Raw genomic sequence first — 22,379 nt, 5'->3', positions numbered from 1 at the left:
TTTTCTTCTCATGGTCACTAACAGTTCTTATTTCTTAATGTTTGGTAATAGCTATTCATACAGGTATAAGGCACTATCTCAGTGTGGTTTTGATTGGCATTTCCCTGATGATTAGTGACGTTGAGCACCTTTTCAAGTACCTGTTGGCTCTCTGTATATGTTTCTAGGGAGAATGTCTATTCAGAAGTGATGCACGTTTTTCAAAGCGTTTGTTTGTTTTTTGCTAATGTGTTAATAGGACTCATCTATATATTTTGGATATTAACACTTTTTCAGATACACGGTTTGCAGGTATGTTCTCCCATTTATTATGTTACCTTTTCGTTTGTTAGTGGCTTCCTTTGCTGTACAGAAGCTCTGTAGTTTGATGTAGTGTCATTTGTTTATTTTCACTTTTGTTGTTTTTGGTTTTGGTGTCAAATCCAAAAAAGTCACAGCCAACACCAGTTTCAGGAGCTTACCACCTTTGTTTTCTTCTAAAAATTTTATGTTTTCAGATGTTATGCTTAAGACTTTAGTCCATTTTTAGATATTTTTTGTGTATAGTGTAAGGTGGTTCTGTTTCATTCTTTTGCATGTGGCTGTTCAGTTTTTCCAATGCTATTTATTGAAGAGACTGTCCTTTCCCTATTGTATATTCTTAGCTCCTTTGTTGCAAATTAGTTGACCACAGGTGCCTGGATTTATTTCTGGGCTCTGCATTCTATTCCATTGATCTATGTATTTTTATGACAATACCAAACTATTCTGATTACTATAGTTCTGTAATATAGTTTGAAATGAAGTATGGTGCCTCCAACATCATTCCTTTTTCTCAAGATTGCTTTGGCTTTAGATGGCACCCCACCCCAGTACTCTTGCCTGGAAAATCCCATGGATGGAGGAGCCTGGTAGGCTGCAGTCCATGGGGTCGCTAGGAGTTGGACACGACTGAGCGACTTCACTTTCACTTTTCACATTCATGCATTGGAGGAGGAAATGGCAACCCACTCCAGTGTTCTTGCCTGGAGAATCCCAGGGATGGCGGGGCCTGGTGGGCTGCCGTCTTTGGGGTCGCACAGAGTCGGACACGACTGAAGTGACTTAGCAGCAGCAGTAGCAGTAGGGTCTTTTGTGGTTGCATACAAATTTTAGAATTGTTTGTTCTATTTCTGTGAAAAATGCCTTTAGTATCTCATTGAATCTATAAATTGCTTTTGGTAATATGGATATTTTAATAATATTAACTCTTCCAATCCACGAGTGTGGGATATCTTAACATCTACTTGTGTTTTTTTAATGTCTGTCATTGACATATAGTTTTCAGGGTACAGATCATTCACCTCCTCTGTTAAGCTTATTTCTAGGTAGCTTATTCCTTCTGATGCAGTGATAAGTGGAATTGTTTCATGAATTTATCTTTCTTCATTCATTCTTAGTGAAATGTAAGAGATTTTTGTATATTGATTTTTATATCCTGCAAGTTTACTGAATTTGTTCGTTTAAAGTTTTTCAATGAAGTCTTAAGAGTTTTCAGGATGTCACATGTTGTTGTCTGTAAATAGAGACAACGTACTGTTGTCTGTAAATAGAGACAACACAGTTTCTATTTTTCTCCTTCTTTTCTGAATTTGATGCCTTTCATTTGTTGTGTTGTTACATTATTGCTCTGGCTATGAATTCCAGTGCTGTATTGAATAAAAGTGGTGAGAGTAGGTATCCCCGAGTTGTTGCTGATCATGGAGAAAAAAACGTTCGGCTTTTCTCCCTTGAGTCTGATTTTAGCTGCAGTATTGTGATATGCAGCCATTATTTTGTTGAAGTACTTTTTCTCTATACTCACTTTGTTGAGAGTTTGTATCATGAATGGGTGTTGAATTTTGTTGAATGCTTTTTTTCTGCTTTTTTGAGATGCTCATATGAATTATATGGTTAATTTTGTGAATGTGTATCACATTGATTTGAGGGTGTCAATTCATCCTTGCATCCTGGAAATAAATCCCACTTGATCACAATGTATGATCCTTTTGTTGTATGTTGAATTCAGCTTATTAATATTTGTTGAGAATTTTTGCATCTCTGTTCATCAGGGTTATTGGCTTTTAATTATCTTTTATTGTGGTGTCCTGACTGCTTTTAGTATCAGCATATTGCTTGTCCCATATAATGAGTTTGGAGGTATTCCCTTCTCTTCAAATTTTTGGAAGAATTTGATAGGATTAGTATTAATTCTTCTTTGAATATTTGGTAGAGTTCACCAGTTAAGCTGTCTGATGCTGGGTTTTGTTTGTTGGAGATTTTTGATTACTGATTATTTCCTTTCAAGTTACCTACCAGTCTGTTCAAATTTTTCTGTTTCTTAATGATTCAGTCTTGGAAGGTTGTATTTCTAGAAATATATCTATTTGTGATGTCTGTGGAGTATTAAAGTCCTCTGTTATTATTGTATGGCTGTTTTACTCTTTAGGTCTGTTAATATTTGTATTTATATTTAGATGCTCCTATGTTAGGTGCTAACATATTTACAAATGTTCTATCCTCTTATTATATTGATCCCTTTATCACTATGTAATGACCTCTTTCTCCTCTGTCTCTTATTATAGTCTTTGTTTTATGTTCTACTTTGTCTCTTATAAGTGTTGCCACTACAGCTTTCTCTTGGTTTCCAAGAGTGTGGGGTATATTTTTCCATCCCTTTGTTTTCAGTCTGTGTGTGTTTGTACACACATGTTTGTACATTTGTGAGAATCTTGTGGGTAAGATAAAGATGACTTTTTATTATTGATAGGTATGGAGTTCTTGCCATTTTGTTAATAATTTTATAGCTGTTTTATAATTTCTTTTTTTTTTTTCTTTCTACTTTTCTTGCTACTCTTGTGATTTGATGATTTTCTGTCGTGGCATTCTTAAATTCTATATTCTTTATCTTTTGTGTCCCTACTCTAGGTTTTGCTCTATAGTTACCATAAGGCCTACATAAAACAATTTATATTTATAATAGTCTATTTTAAGTTGACAACAAATTAACTTTGGTAACAGTCTAAAGCTCTATGTTTTTACTTACTCATATTTTATATTTTTGAAGTCTTCATTTACATCATCTTACCTTGCTTATTCACTGACAATTACTGTGCTTATAATTATTTTTACTGTTTGTCTTTTAACCTTCATGCTAGCACTTTATAGAAGTGATTAATCTTGTTTACATTAGCTTTTTCTAATTTTACTATATTTTAATTTTTACCAGTGAGGTTTATATGTTTATATTTTTTCCTTTTGTTTCATCTTCAAAAGTCCCTTTAACATTTCTTGTAGGACTGGACTATTGGTCATTACTCTTACGTTTTATTTTTCTGGACAACTTTTTAAATCTCTTTCAACTCTGAGTGATAACTTTGTTATGCAGAGTATTCTTTTTTGGCTGTTTAATTTTTTTCAGAGCTTTAAAATACCATGCCCTTCTATATTTTTTCAACTAGAAAATATGCTAATAGTCTTATAGGGGTTCCCTTTTATATAAGAGGTTTTTCTCTTGCTTCTTCAAAGAGTCTGTCTGTCCTTTAACTTTTGACAATTTATTTGTATTATATATTAGTGTGGGTCTTCTTAAATTCATCTTGGTTGAAACTTTCAGGCCAGACTTTGGGCAGCAGCTTTTAAGTTATACATAGACACCTCTTTCCATGGACATCTGGGAGATGGACCTTTCACTCTGCTCTCTGTGTACAGAGTCCTGCATGATAGTTAAGAACCATTTCTTCCTTTGTGTCATCCAAATAGATCCATGAACTCAAGACCCACCAGCCACTAGAGCCAGGCATCAAGGGTTATTTCTTCTGGACAGCAACCACAAAAGTTGGTGCACCAAATATGGGCAGAAGCTCCTTTCTCAGAGGTTACCAGTGACCTGGGGCTGGGCACGGGGTCTTTGTGAAGTTGATGTCCAGTTCGTTCCCAAGATTGCAGCTGGCCCTAGACTTGTGTTTAATTTGATGCCCTCCCCTCAGGCCAAATCTATGAAAATAGGACAATAGTCCTCTTTCACAGAAAGACTGGATGCCTGTCTGTTACCTCTCTGCTTTGTCCACTGAGTTGTTGCTGCTTATGTTCTCTTTCTCCACTTGTTTCAGTCCTCCGGGGCTGACAAATGCTAACCACTGTGACAGCCAGAGCCAGATGATCAAGGTAGTACCTCCTTAGCTGCCGCAGCAAAAACCAGGCCACCAGACATGTGCACAAGTTTCTTTCTGGGAGATACTGGTGACCTGGAGTGAGATGGAAGAGGACACCAGCGTGGCTCTTGCCAGCCTTTTTGGTCTTTGGAGAGTATTCAATAAGCTTCTAGGTATGCCCTAAATTAGATGCCTGCCACTTAAACTGAAGCTTTAATATAAGTGTCTAAGTCTCTTTTACAGAAAGACTAGGCAATTTTAATCGTCTGTCTTTTTGCTGGGCCTTGGGTGTTGGCATAGCGAATCCTCATGAACTGTCTATGTAATTTTTCTGAGTTCGCTATAGCCTCGTGTGTATCATGGACACGAGCCTTGTTAACTATCAGAGTGAAATGTTTTAGGTGTTTGTTGCTCAGGTGCAGGTCTGAAAAGCTGGGGTACCAGATATAGAGTTCAAATTGTTTGCTCCTCAAAAAGAAGCTCAAGAGTTGTGTGTTTTCCTCCTATTTGTGGGTCTCCATACCAGGAGTGGAGTTTATAGTTAGATTGTGACTCAGCCTCTCCTACCCATTTCAGTATCAGTCTTTTTATTTTTTTCACTAGTATGTAGGAGTCACTCAGCTAGTTTTTGGATTTCTTTCAGAGAAAATTGTTCCTTGTATAGTTGTAGATTTGGTGTGTCCCTGGTAGGAGGTAAGTTATGAATCCCCCTACATTGCTATCAAGAACTAGAACTTCTAAAGGTATTTTATTATCAAATTATTGACAATTTGATAATAAAATATTCATGGATTATTCTTTGGGATATGAGGAGAGTAATTGCAATTTTTGTAGTAGTCATTTTAATTAAAACTTGATGTGAAAATAATGACTTAGAATCTTTTATAATAATACATTTTCTCATGAAAAATTTCTGAGTTCCAAACCTCATCTAGAGTATAATTTGCTAATGTTCCATTCTATTAAAATTTTTCTGTATATGTTCTATTTTCATTATGGCAGAAAAGAGAGAATTGCAGTGTTCTTTTATAAAGCTAATGAAATGACAACCCACTCCCAATATTCTTGCCTAGAGAATCCGATGGACAGAGGAGCCTGGCAGGCTACAGTCAATGGGGTCACAAGAGTTGGACACGACTGAGTGACTAAACCATCTAGTGAGATTTACATATCTAAGTGTCTTGGATGTCAAAGATTTACTAAAAATAAATTTTGTTAACCATATGAGTTTAAATATTTCTAAGATAGAAAACAAACTACTGTCTAAAAATCTGTCAAAATTGGATTTTAATTTAAACCTTGTATGCACATACATACATGTATGTACACACACACACAGACACACTCATACACTCATGTACCTAAAAAATGCAGGTGAAAGTCTGAAGGCAGTTATAAGATCAAGTATATTCTACCCATATAGTAAGATGTGTTACAACTGTGGGAAAATTTCATTTATTTCAGAAATTAATGAATCATGGAAGCAAATAGAAGTAATGATTAAAAGGATTTTGAATAGCACTACAAAGGAAATTTTTACAATGAATAGCAAGAGAATAGAAATTATTTTTAAAATCCAAGGATGCTTTTCAAAAATTGGTTATGTAGTAGTTAGCAACATTAATCTTAATAAATTCACAAAAAAACATAACCATACAGGCTGCATTCTCTGTCCATATTCAGTTCAACTGAACATTAAAAGTAATGCCAAAATAAACATTTCATTAATCATTTAGTTGCTAAGTTGTGTTGGACTCTTTGATCCCATGGACTGTAGCCTGCCAGGCTCCTCTGTCTGTGGGATTTCCCAGGCAAGAATATACTGGAGTGGGTTGCCATTTCCTTCTCCAGGGGATCTTTCTGATGCAGGGATTGAACTGGGGTCTCTGCATTGCAGGCAGATTCTTTACTGTCTGAGCCACCAAGGAAGCCCTCAAACATTTTTTTCAACTTTTTAGTATAAAATTGTCTAAAATTTTAATTATAACATTATAACTGAAAATAACACTTCTTTTAAAGTAAAGATCAGAAGTGAAAATTTAGGATGATATAAAAATAGACAGCACTAAGATTATCAATACCAATGTGGGACATGGATGATGAAATAAATGAAAATTACAAGGAGGGATTAATAAGGATGACATAAGCCATTAATTAAATAAATACAAGACCTTCAAAATCGGTAGCCTTGATAAATTATTTTTCCACTCTGGGGAAGAATAAAATAAACCACTAGCAAGATTAGAAAAAAAAGGAAAAATAGACAAAACATAATATCAAAACTTGAAAGGGAATACTAGACCTATAGAGATAGAAGTGCATTTAAGATTGTATATTGCCACATTTAAAATATGGGCTCCCCTGCTGGCTCAGATGGTAAAGAATCTGCCTGCAATGCAGGAGACCCAGGTTCGATCCCTGGGTTGGGAAGATCACCTGGAGAAGGAAACAGCAACCCATTCCAGTGTCCTTGCCTGGACAATTCCATGGACAAAGGAGCCTGGTGGGCTACGTCCCTGGGGTCTTAAGAGTCGGACACGACTAAGTGACCAACACTTCCATATTTAAAATATATAAAAAATGAATAGTATTCTTGGAAAACACAAAGTTTATTTTTTTGCAGAGAGAAGTTTAAAAAAATCTAAATTGACTTGTATCCTGGAAAACTTTTATTGAATGTACGTCTTCCTCAAATACCAGATCTTATCTAGCAGTTCTGTTCAACCTTTCAGAACCAGTTGATGCTTGTTGTAGTGAAATACTGTGGAAGGTTTTCTCATTATCTACTGCTTTATAACAAATTACCTCAAAACTCGGCAGTTTAAAATAACAAAGACTTTGTATCTCGCAGTTTTTAAAGATCAGAAATCCGGAAGTGGTTTAGCCTGGTGAGTCTGGTTCAGGATTTCTTAGAAGGTTGTAATCAAGCTGTTGGCTGGTAGTATAGTTATCTGAAGCTAGAGGATCTATTTCCAAGTTTTCTTATGTGGTAGTTGATATACCTTAGTTTCTTTTAGCTGTTGGAAATGAGACTCAGTCTTTTTTTTTTTTTTTTTTAAATTAAAGTGTAGTTGATTTACAATTTTTCAGTATATGAGACATAGTTTGTGGACAGCCTCTCCACAAGACTCCCTATGTCTCCTTATGGTTGCTGGCTTCTCCCATAATGGTGGCTTGAGAGAGTTCCATGTAGAAGGTGCAGTGTTTTGTGATCTAATTGAGGAAGTGATTGTCACGTATGCCCTATTTTATTGGTTTTTCTGCTGATAAACCTGTCCTCATACAGTGTGCAAGGCAAATGCACAGGTTTTGAAATATCAGGAGTTGGGGATCATCGGTGGCCATGTTGGAGACTGGTTACCAAGGAAGACTTGCAAATTTAATCTATAATGATAACACAATTCTGATTCAAAAAATAAACAAGGATAGCACAAGAAATTTATAGAGTGACCTCATTAATGAAAATATATGCAAAATTTCCAAAGAAAACTTAGAAGTGTTTATTAACAAGAAGCTATGAGTGGATTCAGGAGTATGAAATCTTAATCCAAACCGCCTGCATTCAGTCCTAGTTCAACCACTTACTAGCTTTGCTTCAGTTTCCCCATTTCTCAATGGAAAAAGTAACAAAATCTATTAATACCTTACATAGGGTAATACATGGGAAACAGTTACTGGCACATGTTAAGTAAATCAAGTTTTATTGATTATTTAAAGGAGACATGATTATCTTGATATTAAACTTTTGAGGGAATTAAAACTCTTTACTGATAGAATTAATAACCAACATTCTTTAACTTGATAAAGGATATTCTTTAGTAACCTATATCAAACACCATACTTAATGGATAAACATTAATGCTCAGTAAACCACAATCAGTCAAGAATGCCCTCGATAGTCAATGTCACTTAATATTATAATAGAAAGTCTGAACAAAGTGGTTTAACCTAAGTATAAAAATGTTTTCTAAGTAAAATTTTTATTTTTGTACATGGAAAATATTTACAATACCTGTGAATATACTAGATTTAATGAGTCTAGTAAGGTAACTAGAACCAAAGAAATATGCAAGTCAATAGGATTCATATATTACAAGAGAAAATATGGGAAAAACTACATTGAGAATAACATTAGCAGTAGATGCACAAAGATTTGTTAGCATTTTATTGAAGGAAATGAAAGATTTACATAAATGGGAAAACATGAATTTTATGGAAAGATTCAAAAGTAACCATTCTCTCTAACATTTGTATTTCATTTTCAATATAATTTATAAATTAAATGCAATCCCAGATAAAAGTTTCAGTGAGATTTTAAATGAAGAATTTGGCAGGCTATTCCAAAGTTTATAAATGTTAGGAAAGTATTTATTAAACATTTAAAACTTGTCTTCCCAGATACTAAAGTGTGTTTTAAAATGACAGAAATTAAGAGTATGGCATTAGCATCAGTATACACACAGAGATCAGTGAAAATAATAGAGTCATTTTATATGAGAATCTAACGTAATTCAAGAATCATTGAGAGTGAGGTGTAAAAGGAATGTTTATTAATGATCTTAACTTCATGATACTGGTTTAGTGTTTTGAATTATCTACCCTGCTGTTTTGTGTCCTTGGGCATTAATTTACACGTCTAATAATTCTACTTCTCAAATTGTTCTTTGTTCAAGTTTATTCTTTTTCAATGCAGTGTGTTTGCAAGTCTTACTGAAAACATGAATTGGAATATCTTTTAACCAGAGACTTATGTGCCCTGAGGTTGTTCTCACTCTTAAAAACTTCTTGCAGTTTATATAGCTAAATGGAACATAGGCTGATTTGTCCAATACAGTACAATACAATAATTGAGTAAGTTCTTTTAAGAGATAATATGGATCCCAGTTGAAATATTAATGTCCAAATTAAAATGTGGAAAATTAGTCTTAATATTCTTTTTGCAGCTTAAAGACTCGGTAGCTACTGGGGAATATAAGTGGAACTCTAGAGAAAGAGAAATAGCTAAATAGGCAAGAATTTTTTATTCCTGTCAATGAAGGCTCCTACTTTATAATCCTGAAGGTAAGGAAGCATCTCTTAAATTAGCTGACTGGCAAGAGCTGTCATATGCCATGTCCTCAGTTTCTTTCAGTGAGCTCTTATTGGTGCTTGAAATCTGTGAGTAAACGGACATCAGGTCTGAGTCTGGATGGTTAGTGGTGTAGTGTTAGTCGCTCAGTCGTGTCCAACTCTTTGCGATCCCGTGGACTGTAGTCTGCCAGGCTCCTCTGTCCATGGGATTCTTCAGGCAAGATTACTGGAGTGGATTGCCATTCCCTTCTCCAGAGGATCTTCCCAACTCAGGGACTGAACCTGGATCTCCAACATTGCAGGCAGATTCTTTACCATTTGAGCTACAGGGAAGTCCGTCGATTCTGGACAAACATGATTTATTTTCCATAAAACAGATCCAAAGGCCATTTTTTTGTCCAGGCTCTACTGTTATCCTGGGAGATGGGAAGTAAGAAGCCGCCACAATTCAAGAGAGCTGGCAATTTTAGTACTTTCAGGACATTCTTAAAGGTAAAGTGAAATGTTCTGATGCATGAAGATAGCTGGCAAGAGTACTGGAGTAGGGTGCCATCGCCTTCTCTGAGATAGCTGACTAGTTCTATTTAAAGCCTCTGTGCAGAAGGAGAATGTGGCCAAGAGGTGTGGTCACCAGCATACTTAATTTCTCTGTGCTTCAGATTGTGTATGTCATGATCAGAAAAATGTGGAACCAGTCAGGGTAATAATTTGCAAAAATTTTAGAAACATTTCTTGGCCTTGTGTCTGGTGATGAACTCTATCCAGTACCAAAAAATAGACTAGGAATCACGAGACTGGAGTTCTTGTCCCAGCTGAGTACTCTGGAATCTTCAATTACTTACTTCATCTTTTTGGCTTATCTGCTTCATTTGTAGAATGACAGGATGAAGTGATAAGATGGTTTTATTTATTATACTTTTGTGTGATTTCTGTTGTGTTGATGTTCACCATCAACATTTTTTATAATTTGATGAAAATTTTGTTTGTAGTAAAATTTTGTTTCTGTAAAGAGTGAAAAGCTTTGCTTCCAAATAGGAGGGAAAGTTAATGTTTAATTAATGATAATAATTTACTAGAATAACTGAAACTTCTAAGGCAATATGATACAAATAGAAGAATTTGTATAATAGTATTATGAGTTCTGTGCTGATAAACTTGGATCTAAATTCACATAACTGTTCACACCTGAAACCTTAAATGTAAAATAAATGGGTTCATTATTAACACTTTTTGCCTGCTAATCTTTAAGGAAATAATCTGCCCTTTCCCCCAATTTGATTAGTATAGATTTACTTCACCCTTTTCCCCCCAAAATGACCCTTCAATTTATCAATGATTTTACTTTTAAAATATTCTAATGATTATATCATCTACTTCATTCTTGATTAATGTGCTTCTCATTCTTTGCTTGAGTTTGTTTTACTCTATTTTTTGAGATGAAAATGTTTTTATTTTCATTCTTTGTTTGTTTAGGAATAGAGAGTTTTTAAGGAATTAGCCTCACAGTTAAGCTTTTGTCATAGCTCAGTAGTTTTGATTACATAATGCTTTAATATTCATCTCTAAATACATTGTGATTGCAATTTTGATTTATTAACTTCAACTGGAAGTCATTTAGTGAGTGCCTTTTAAGTCATAAGAAAAATGAAAATGTTTGACAATAATAAAAATGTTATTCTACATTATATTTTGCAAATGTACACTAATTTCTTTTGGAAGAGTAATTGAGTAAAAGTGAAAGTCGCTCAATACTGAAATGTAAATCATGATTTTTCAAAAAGATTTAGAGATCTGCTCTTTTATATACTTGCCTGCATATTCACTAGAACAAGTATTATAGCAGTTTTAACTGTCATTGAGTAGTCTGGTTTTGCAGAGACTATAAATTTCACAGCTGGGTATTTACCACTGTATCATTAATAACGCAGCAGTGAAATAATCTTTTGATGAAGCACAATAGATAGTTTTGATAGATTTTCAACAACTATTCCTGTTTTCCTTCTTTTCTATGGGAAGAGCAAATATACCTCTCATCCCATTGATGTTGGGCTTGGCCTGATGGCTTGCTTTGACTAATGAGATGTTAAAAAAGTCATGTATACCATGTCTGAGCAGTAGTAGTATGTGTTTCCATGGTTGTGTTCCTCTTCCATGCGAGCAGCATGCCCCACATGCTCCTTCTGTCTGGGACCCAGAATGACAGACATGGAGCAAAACTGAACTTGATCCATAGTCTGGAACAAAACCAGCATAGCCAGTGCATAGACCTATGTGTAGTAAACAAATATTTGTCTTTGAAGACACTCAGATTGTGGGTTGTTATTACTATAAAACATCATTACCTTAAACCTGACTGAATTAAATTATCCAACTAGGTAAAAGAAAATCAGAATTATAGGGGAAAGAACTAACTCAGCCACTGGTGATGTTCTCGCATTTAAATAAATTTATTTTAAAAGAGCAAGTTTTTTTTTAAATAAAATCATATTTTAAAAGAGCAAGTTTTTTCTACTTTATATATAAATCATATTTCTTACACTATTGACTTATCACCATCCATTATTTATTTGACCTATTGCTCGAGAGTCATCATAATGTCTGCTACTCAGGCTTCTGCAGATTTTTGACCATGTGAAACTTAAAATTATGAGTATTACATCTATGGTTCTTTTCTAAAAGATTTTTCAGTTTCATTTGGAAAACATTTTACTGTTTATGACCTTGTTTTTTTTTTTTTTTTTACCTTATTGCTCTTTATATAATAAAGTGAATTTATGGTGAAAACTTGATGAATGTTACCTAAATGGGGTATGTAAATGGCATACCTAGAATTTAATTTGATGGTTGTCTGTTTCATGGAAATCATTCAGGGTCTGCTATGTGGCAGGTACTGTTGGAGATGCTGGTAGTACTAAGAAAGGTATTCTCCTTGTACTTGAGACCTTGGAATCTCTTGGTGGTCAGAGACAAACACAAGTAATTGGAGGAGGAGTACGATGGCAGCACGTAAGAGTAGGAAGATCTGCCTCGTTCTAACTGCATTGGGGGATGGAGGGTGTGCAGGAGTGAAGCAGGTTTAGAGGACTTTGAGAAGCAGAAAAGCATATCAGATTTTTGCTTTTTTTTTTTTTTAATTTACTGAGGTATAATTGACATAAAATTGTGTAAGTTTAAAATTATAACATTTATTTCTATTGTAATATCACTGTCATTGATAGCTAATACCTCTCTATCATGACACACAATTATCATTTCTTCTCATGATAACAGTTAAGATCTAGTTTCTTAGCAAGTTTGCTGTAATACAGTTTTGTTGTTTATAATTATGGTTAGATTAGATCTCCATAACTTAATTATCTACTGGCTGCAAGTATATATTCTTAGTGAAAGTGAAAAGTGAAAGTTGCTCATTTGTCTCCGACTCTTTGTGACCCCATGTACTGTACAGTCCAGGTAATTCTCTAGGCCAGAATACTGGAGTGGGGTAGCCTTTCGCTTCTCCAGGGGATCTTCCCAACCCAGGGATTGAACCCAGGTCTCCTGCATTGCAGGCAGATTCTTTATACCAGCTGAGCCACAAGGGAATCCCAAGAATACTAGAGTGGGTAGCCTATCCCTTCTCCAGCAGATCTTCCCAACCCAGGAATTGAACCAGGGTCTCCTGCATTGCAGGTGAATTCTTTACCAACTGAGCTATCAGGGAAGCCCAAATATATTCTTAAACACCATCTATTTCATTCCCCCACCTCCCAGCCTCTGGTAACCACCATTCCTCTCTGAGTTTTCAAGTTCATTTTATTTTGGATTCCACTATAAGAGATACATAAAATACTTGTCTTTCATTGTTGGGTCTGTCTCATATCATGATATTAATGTTCATCCACGTTGTAAACAAATGACAGCGTTTCCTTTTTTCTCATGACTGAATATATTTTCATGGTGTGTGTGTGCACACATTTTATTTATTCATTTTTTCATTGATAACTCTTAAATTTTCATTGGAGTATAGTTGATTTATACTGCTGTGTTAGTTTCAGGTGTACACATGTCCACTCTTTTTTTAGGTTCTTTTCCCATATAGGTCATTACAGAGTATTAAATGAGAGTTCCCTGTGCTCAAGAGTAGGTTCTTACCACCTTTCTGTTTTATATATAGTAGTTTGTGTATGCCAATCCTGCTGCTGCTGCTGCTGCTAAGTCATTTCAGCCATGTCCGACTCTGTGCGACCCCATAGATGGCAGCCCACCAGGCTCCCCCGTCCCTGGGATTCTCCAGGCAAGGACACTGGAGTGGGTTGCCATTTCCTTCTCCAGTGCATGAAAGTGAAAAGTGAAAGTGAAGTCGCTCAGTCGTGTCTGATTCTTAGTCTCCCAATTTATCCCTCCCCCTCATATACCATGTAACCATGTTAGCTTTCTACATCTGTGATTCTGTTTTGTAAATAAGTTCTCCTGTACTTTTTTTTCAGATTACACATATAAATGACATCATATATTTGTCTATTAATATGTCTGACTTACTACACTCAGTATGACAATCTCTTGGTCCATCCATGTTGCTGCAAATGGCATTATTTTGCTTTGTTTTGTTTTTTATGGTTGAGTAATATACCATTGTATATATTAATATGCACCACATCTTTATCCATTCCTCTGTTGATGGACATTTAGGTGGCTTGCATATCCTGACTATTGTTAGCAGAGCTGCAGTGAACATTGGGGTGCATGTGTCTTTTCAAATGATGATTTTCCTACAGTATATGTCTAAAAGTGGGATTACTGGGTCATATGGTAGCTCTGTTTTTAATTTTTTAGGGAACCTCCATACTGTGCTCTGTAGTGGCCGTACCAATTTACTTTCCCCTCAATAGTGTAGGAGGGTTCTTTTTCCCCTACACCCTCTCCAGAATTTATTTTGTATAGATTTTTTGATGATGGCCATTCTAAGCAATGTGATGTGATACTTCATTGTAGTTTTGGCTTGCATTTCTCTCAGTTAGCAATGTTGAACATCTTTTCATGTGTGTTTTGGCCATCTGTATGCCTTCTTGGAGATACATCTGTTTAAATCTTCTACCCATTATTTCAGTTGGGTTTTTTTATATTGAGTTGCATGAGCTGTTTGTGTATTTTGGAGATTAATCCCTTTTTGACTTTGTTCTTTTGTCTCAAGATTGGCTATTCAGGGTCTTTTGTGGTTCTATACAAGTCTGAGGATTATTTTTTCTATTTTTGTGAAAAATGACATTGTATTCTGATGCAATTTGTGTTGAATCTGTAATTAGTTTGGGGCAGTACTGACATTTTAACAGTATTAACTCTTCCAGTTCATGAACTCAGTCTCCTTAAATATTATGGTCATTTCCTGGTTCAGTCTTGGAATGATTCTAGGAAAGTGTACACTTCTTCTAGGTTATCTGATTTTTCTGGCTTATAATTATTCCTGGTAGTCTCTTTTCACATGTATTTCTGTACTGTCAGTTATAATTTATTCTCTTTCACTTCTGATTTTTTTTGTCTTTTGTTTTCTTAGTTGTGTTTGAGTGATGTAGTTTCATTCTTGTGTATTCTGTCCAGCCCTTTGAAAAGCACCCAGATTTTACATAAAAGAAACCCATTTGCTAATTTTAAAAGCATTGGTCTGAGAGGCAAAGGCCTGCTAGGATATTCTGTGGGGAAAGAGCCAGGAGGTCTCTGTTCACCCTCTACGTACTAAAACCAGCAGGGCAGGTGCCATCCTTGCGCTCCACACCTACCTCACTCCAGGAAGTGGGCGGCATCACTGGGGTCTCCCTCTGTCATGACCCAGAGCACAGTATTTCTAACACTATTTTATAATACCGTTTATTGAAGACTGTCCTTTACCCATTGTATGTTTTTGGCTCCTTTGTTATAGATTACTTGACTGTATGTGCGTGGATTCTTGACCTTTTAATTATAATATGTCCTGGTGTGGTTTTCTTTGGGCTCATTGTATTTGGCATTCTTGGGCTTCTTTGACCTGGATGTATTTTCTTCCTTGGATTAGGGGTTTTTTCAGTTACCCCCTCTCCCAATAAGTTTTCTGTGCCTTTCTCTCTTTCCACTCTTTATAGGATAACATCAAGTAAGCATTCACATGGTAAGTGTCCCAGAAGTCCCTTAATTTGTCTTCTCTGTTTGTCATGCTTTGTGCTGCTCAGATTGGGTAAGAGCCTCTTGCCCTTTTTTTCTGCTTCTAGTCTGCTGTTGAACCTCTCTAGTGTGTTTATCAGTACAGCTATTATATTCTTCAGCGCTGTGACCTCTAATATTTTCTCTTTGTTGCATTTTCACTGTGTTCAACCTTTCTTCTCCCCTTGAATTTGGTTAGCATTTTTATTACCATTACTTTCAGCTCTTATCAGGTTACTTACTTATCTCGGGCTCTTTAAAGTTTGTTTTATTTTTCTGAGGTTTTATCTTAATGTTCTTTCATTTGGAGCATATTCCTCCAAATACAGTTCTTCATTTTGCTTGACTCTCTGTATTAGTTTCTGTGCATTTAATAACACACTCACCTTTCTCTGTCTTGAAGCACTGACCTTGTATATAAGATGAATCGTATCATTTAATACTTCCCTAACTGTCTCAAACCTTTGTGGTTGTTTAAGCAGCCTATTTTGTTTTTAATAGCTCCTAATAGTTGATGAAAGTGAAAGAGGAGAGCGAAAAAGTTGGCTTAAAGTTCAACATGCAGAAAACTAAGATCATGGCATCCGGTCCCATCACTTCATGGGAAATAGATGGGGAAACAGTGGAAACAGTGTCAGACTTTATTTTTTGGGGCTCCAAAATCACTGCAGATGGTGATTGCAGCCATGAAATTAAAAGACGCTTACTCCTTGGAAGAAAAGTTATGACCAACCTAGATAGCATATTAAAAAGTAGAGATATTACTTTGCCAACAAAGGTCTATCTAGTCAAGGCTATGATTTTTCCAGTGGTCATGTATGGATGTGAAAGTTGGACTGTGAAAAAAGCTGAGCACCGAAGAATTGATGCTTTTGAACTGGGGTGCTGGAGAAGACTCTTATGAGTCCCTTGGACCGCAAGGAGATCCAACCAGTCCATCCTAAAGGAGATCAGTCCTGGGTGTTCACTGGAAGGACTGATGCTGGGGCTGAAACTCCAATAGTTTGGCCACCTCATGCAAAGAGTTGACTCATTGGAAAAGACCCTTATGCTGGAAGGGATTGGGGGCAGGAGGAGAAGGAGACGACAGAGGATGAGATGGCTGGATGGCATCACCGATTCGATGCACATGAGTTTGGGTGGACTCTGGGAGTTGGTGATGGACATGGAGGCCTGGTGTGCTGCGATTCATGGGGTCACAAAGAGTCACTGAGTGACTGAACCGAACTGAACTGAATAGTTAAAGGTATGCCAAGACCAGTATCCTTTAGGTGCTACCTGAAAGCCTTCTGTTGACTGTGGCTGATTGAAAGTCAGACCCTCAGGCAGCAGGTTTTAAAAAGTATGAATATATTCAATCTTATAGGACCACAATGTAAGCTCCCCTGGCCTCCAGATCCAGGTGATCAACAGGTGTTCCTTCATGGCACCTGCAAAATCTAGGTCACAGGGCATGTAGAAGCTCCTCTCTTGGAAATACTGTGCTCTGGAGCATGACAGAGGGAGACCCCAGTAATGCCACGCACTACCTGGAGTGAGGCGGGTGGAGCTCAAGGATGGCACCTGCTGGCTTTAGTAAGCAGAGGGTGGACAGAGACCTCCTGCCTCTTTCCACATAGAATATCCCAGCAGGCCTTTGCCTCTCAGACCATTGCTTTTAAAATTAGAAAATGGGTTTCTTTTACATAAAATCTGGGGACTTTTCAATAGGGATGCTTTTGCACTGGTCCCTGGACTGAATGAGACTGCACACAAGCCCTTTAAGAGCTACATCCCTTTGGATAGTCAAAGCCGATATCTTGGGGACTCATCTTTCATGTGCTGGTCTTAGAAATTGGTATGCCAGATGTGGGATACAAACTGTTTATTCCTCAGGGAGAAGCTCTGGGTTTTGAGTTCCCTCTGGATTGTATATCACTACTGGGGATGGGGTTTATGACGAGATTCTGTCTCAGCCTTTCCTACCTGCTTTGGTTTGATTTCCCTCTCATTTACCACATGTGATGAGGTCACTCCAGCAGGTTCTTTCTAGAGGAAGCTGTAGATTTGGTTTGTCTGTGGAGGGAGGTAAGTCAGAATCTCCTTCATCACCCTCTTGAAGCAGAACCATTTTATTTTTCCTAACAGAACAGAGATATAGTTATTTCAATAATATTATACAGTAAAACTGTAAAGAAACAAAAATATTTGATCACTGAAATTATCTGAATTTTGTAAATGAGAAAGTTAACAATAATCATAAGTACAATGAATTGTAAAGATATGTTGATATGAAGGAAAATAACCAGAAGAAACACAAAAAATAATTTTAAAATAAAACATCCCAATTGTAACAGCACATGGAAACTTTTCCATAAACAACTTCTACTTGGTCATTTTTCAGTCCTGTTTAATTTACATTCTGAAATTGATATTCCACTATAGTTTCACCTGCATGTAGTGTCTTTTTCATCCCTCCACTTTGAGTCTCTGTGCATCCTTAAAGCTTAACTGAGTCTCTTGATAACACACCACACAGTTTGGTCGTATTTCTTTATCCATCCAGTCACTATGTACCTTTTGACTGGTGAATTCAATATATTTACATTCAGAGTAATTATTATATATAGTCTTAATGATTGCATTCTGGTTTTGTATTGTCATTATTTCTTTTTCTCTTATCTCTTTCTGCCTACATTTGTAAATTGGTTATTTTTCATGGTGATAAGCTCTTTTATCCTCCTCTTGTCGATATACTCTAAATTTTTGCTTTGTGGTTATCAAGGGAGGTTATATAAAACATCTCTTAGATATAACAGTGCATTTTAGGTTTATAGAAACTTATCTATAACCTTGTAAGTTATCCAATATTTTGCTCCTCCCTTTTGTATACTGATGTTACAATATACCTGTTTTCAGTTTAGTTGAGTAGCTCCATCATGTCCAACTCTTTGCAACCACGTGAATTGCAGCATGCCAGGCCTCCCTGTCCATCACCAACTCCCGGAGTTTACTTAGACTCATGTCCATCGAGTCACTGATGCCATCCAGCCATCTCATCCTCTGTTGTCGCCTTCTCCTCCTGCCCCTAATCCCTCCCAGCATCAGAGTCTTTTCCAATGAGTCAACTCTTCGCATGAGGTGGCCAAACTATTGGAATTTCAGCTTCAGCATCAGTCCTTCCAATGAATACCCAGGACTGATCTCCTTTAGGATGGACTGGTTGGATCTCCTTGCAGTCCAAGGGACTCTCAAGAGTCTTCTCCAACACCACAGTTCAAAAGCATCAATTCTTTGGCGCTCAGCTTTCTTCACAGTCCAACTCTCACATCCATACATGACCACTGGAAAAACCACAGCCTTGACTAGACGGACCTTTGTTGGCAAAATAATGTCTCTGCTTTTCAATATGCTATCTAGGTTGGTCATAACTTTCCTTCCAAGGAGTAAGTGTCTTTTAATTTCATGGCTGCAGTCACGATCTGCAGTGATTTTGGAGCCCCAAAAAATAAAGTCTGACACTGTTTCCACTGTTTCCCCATCTATTTCCCATGAAGTGATGGGACTGGATGCCATGATCTTTGTTTTCTGAATGTTGAGCCTTAAGCCAACTTTTTCACTTTCCTCTTTCACTTTCATCGGGAGGCTTTTTAGTTCCTCTTCACTTTCTGCCATAAGGATGGTGTCATCTGCATACCTGAGGTTATTCATATTTCTCCCGGCAGTCTTGATTTCAGCTTGTGCTTCTTCCAGCCCAGCGTTTCTCATGATGTACTCTGCATATAAGTTAAATAAGCAGGGTGAAAATATACAGCCTTGACGTACTTCTTCTCCTATTTGGAACCAGTCTGTTGTGCCTTGTCCAGTTCTAACTGTTGCTTCCTGACCTGCATATAGGTTTCTCAAGAGGCAGGTCAGGTGGTCTGGTATTCCCATCTCTTTCAGAATTTTCCACAGTTTATTGTGATCCACACAGTCAAAGGCTTTGGCATAGTCAATAAAGCAGAAGTCGATGTTTCCCTGGAACTCTCTTGCTTTTTTGATGATCCAGCAGATGTTGGCAATTTGACCTCTGGTTCTTCTGCCTTTTCTAAAACCAGCTTGAACATCTAGAAGTTCACAGTTCACATATTGCTGAAGCCTGGCTTGGAGAATTTTGAGCATTACTTTACTAGCATGTGAGATGAGTGCAATTGTGCAGTAGTTTGAGCATTCTTTGGCATTGCCTTTCTTTGGGATTGGAATGAAAACTGACCTTTTCCAGTCCTGTGGCCACTGCTGAGTTTTCCAAATTTGCTGGCATATTGAGTACAGCACTTTCACAGCATCATCTTTCAGAATTTGGAATAGCTCAACTGGAATTCCATCACCTCTACTAGCTTTGTTCGTAGTGATGCTTTCTAAGGCCCACTTGACTTCACATTCCAGGATGTCTGGCTCTAGGTCAGTGATCACACCATCGTGATTATCTGGGTCATGAAGATCTTTTTTGTACAGTTCTTCTGTGTATTCTTGCCACCTCTTCTTAATATCTTCTGCTTCTGTTAGGTCCATACCATTTCTGTCCTTTATCGAGTCCATCTTTGCATGAAATGTTGCCTCGGTATCTCTAATTTTCTTGAAGAGATCTCTAGTCATTTCCATTCTGTCTTTTTCCTCTATTTTTTGTAGTGATCACTGTGGAAGACTTTCTCTCTTCTTGCTATTCTTTGGAACTCTGCATTCAGATGCTTATATCTTTCCTTTTCTCCTTTGCTTTTTGCTTCCCTTCTTTTCACAGCTATTTGTAAGTCCTCCTGAGACCGCCATTTTGCTTTTTTGCATTTCTTTTCCATGGGGATGGCCTTGATCCCTGTCTCCTGTACAGTGTGACGAATCTCAATCCATAGTTCATCAGGCACTCTGCCTATCAGATCTAGTCCCTTAAATCTATTTCTCACTTCTACTGTATAGTCATATGGGATTTGATTTAAGTCATACTTTAATGGTCTAGTGGTTTTCCCTACTGTCTTTAATTTAAGTCTGATTTTGGCAATAAGGAGTTCATGATCTGAGCCACAGTCAGCTCCTGGTCTTGTTTTTGCTGACTGTATAGAGCTTTTCCATCTTTGGCTGCAAAGAATATAATCAGTCTGATTTCAGTGTTGACCATCTGGTGATGTCCATGTGTAGAGTCTTCTCTTGCATTGTTGGAAGAGGGTGTTTGCTATGACCAGTGCATTCTCTTGGCAAAATTCTATTAAGCCTTTGCTCTGCTTCATTCCATATTCCAAGGCCAAATTTGCCTGTTACTCCAGGTGTTTCTTGACTCCTACTTTTTCATTCCAGTCCCCTATAATGAAAAGGACATCTGTTTTGGGTGTTAGTTCTAAAGGGTCTTGTAGGTCTTCATAGAACCGTTCAACTTCAGCTTTACTGGTTGGGGCATAGACTTGGATTACTGTGATATTGAATGGTTTGCCTTTGAACAGAGATCATTCTGTTGTTTTTGAGATTGCATCCAAGTACTGCATTTCGGACTCTTTTGTTGACCATGATGTCTACTCTACTTCTTCCAAGGGATTCCTGCCCGCAGTAGTAGATATAATGGTCATCTGAGTTAAACTCACCCATTTCAGTCCATTTTAGTTCGCTGATTCCTAGAATGTCGACATTCACTCTTGCCATCTCCTGTTTGACCACTTCCAATTTGCCTTGATTCGTGGACCTAACATTCCAGGTTCCTATGCAATATTGCTCTTTATAGCATTGGACCTTGCTTCTATGACCAGTCACATCCACAGCTGGGTATAGTTTTTGCTTTGGCTCTATCCCATCATTCTTTCTGGAGTTATTTCTCCACTGATCTCCAGTAGCATATTGGGCACCTACCAACCTGGGAAGTTCCTCTTTCAGTATCCTATCATTTTGCATTTTCATACTGTTCATGGGGTTCTCCAGGCAAGAATACTGAAGTGGTTTGCCATTCCCCTCTCCAGTGGACCACATTGAACCAGGTCTCCCACATTGTAGGCAGACGCTTTACCATCTGAGCCACCAGAGAAGTTTTACCTCTTTTATTGTATATTTATTAACAACTTATAGTAGTTATTTTTCCTACTTTCATTTAACCTTTAGACTATAGTTGAGTGATTGTGTGGCATCTCAGTTAAGTCCAACTCTTAACCCCATGGACTGTAGGCTGCCAGAATACTCTGTTCATGGGATTTCCCAGGGAGGAATACTGGAATGGGTTGCCATTTCCTTCTCCAGGGATCTTCCCAACCCAGGAATTGAACTTGTATCTCTTGCATCTCCAGCATTGGCAGGCGGGTTCTTAACCACTGGAGCCACCTGGGAATCAGTTAACACATTATTGACTGGGGGATTTCTACAGAAACTAATGCCTATGGCCTTTAATACATTCCCAGACAATAGTATGTTAACACACCATCCTACTACAGAGTTACAATTTTTAAGTCTAATTGTGTATTTCTCATCTTTACCAGAGTACTGTGTAATTTTTTGTTATTTTTTAGCTTGAAGAACTCCTTTCAGCATTTCTTGCAAGGCAGATTCAGTGGTGGTGAACTCCCTCAAATTTTGTTTATTCTGGAAGGGCCTTTACTTATCTTTTCTAGCTGAAGAATAACTTTGCTCGATAAAGTATTCTTGGTTGGCCATTTTTATCTTTCAGTTCTTCAAATATGTCATTCCACTGCCCTGAGGCCTAGAGTTTCTACAGATAAATCTTCTGATAGCCTAATGGCAGTGCACTGTAGGGTTCATGCTTTTTTTTTTTTACTGCTTATCTTTTAATATCTTGGAGACTGTCTTTTTGTGTGGAGATAATAATTGATGCTTTTGAACTGTGGTGTTGGAGAAGACTCTTGAGAGTCCCTTGGACTGCAAGGAGATCCAACCAGTCCATTCTGAAGGAGATCAGCCCTGGGATTTCTTTGGAAGGAATGATGCTAAAGCTGAAACTCCAGTACTTCGGCCACCTCATGTGAAGAGTTGACTCATTGGAAAAGACTCTGATGCTGG

At 37.2% G+C, this 22,379-nt stretch overlaps 1 protein-coding gene across 1 annotated transcript in view; it reads left to right on the top strand.

Annotated features, from left to right (window-relative positions):
• MANEA (mannosidase endo-alpha) overlaps nucleotides 1-22,379 on the top strand; it is an 80,613-nt gene that overhangs the window by 46,471 nt on the left and 11,763 nt on the right. The gene's annotated exons all lie outside the window — the stretch shown is intronic.

This window comes from Bos mutus, chromosome 9 (assembly GCF_027580195.1).
Source record: "Bos mutus isolate GX-2022 chromosome 9, NWIPB_WYAK_1.1, whole genome shotgun sequence".
NCBI classification, from domain to species: domain Eukaryota; kingdom Metazoa; phylum Chordata; class Mammalia; order Artiodactyla; family Bovidae; genus Bos; species Bos mutus.
The sequence above is the reverse complement of the archived record's forward strand: the minus strand, read 5'-3'. Positions and strand labels throughout refer to the sequence as shown.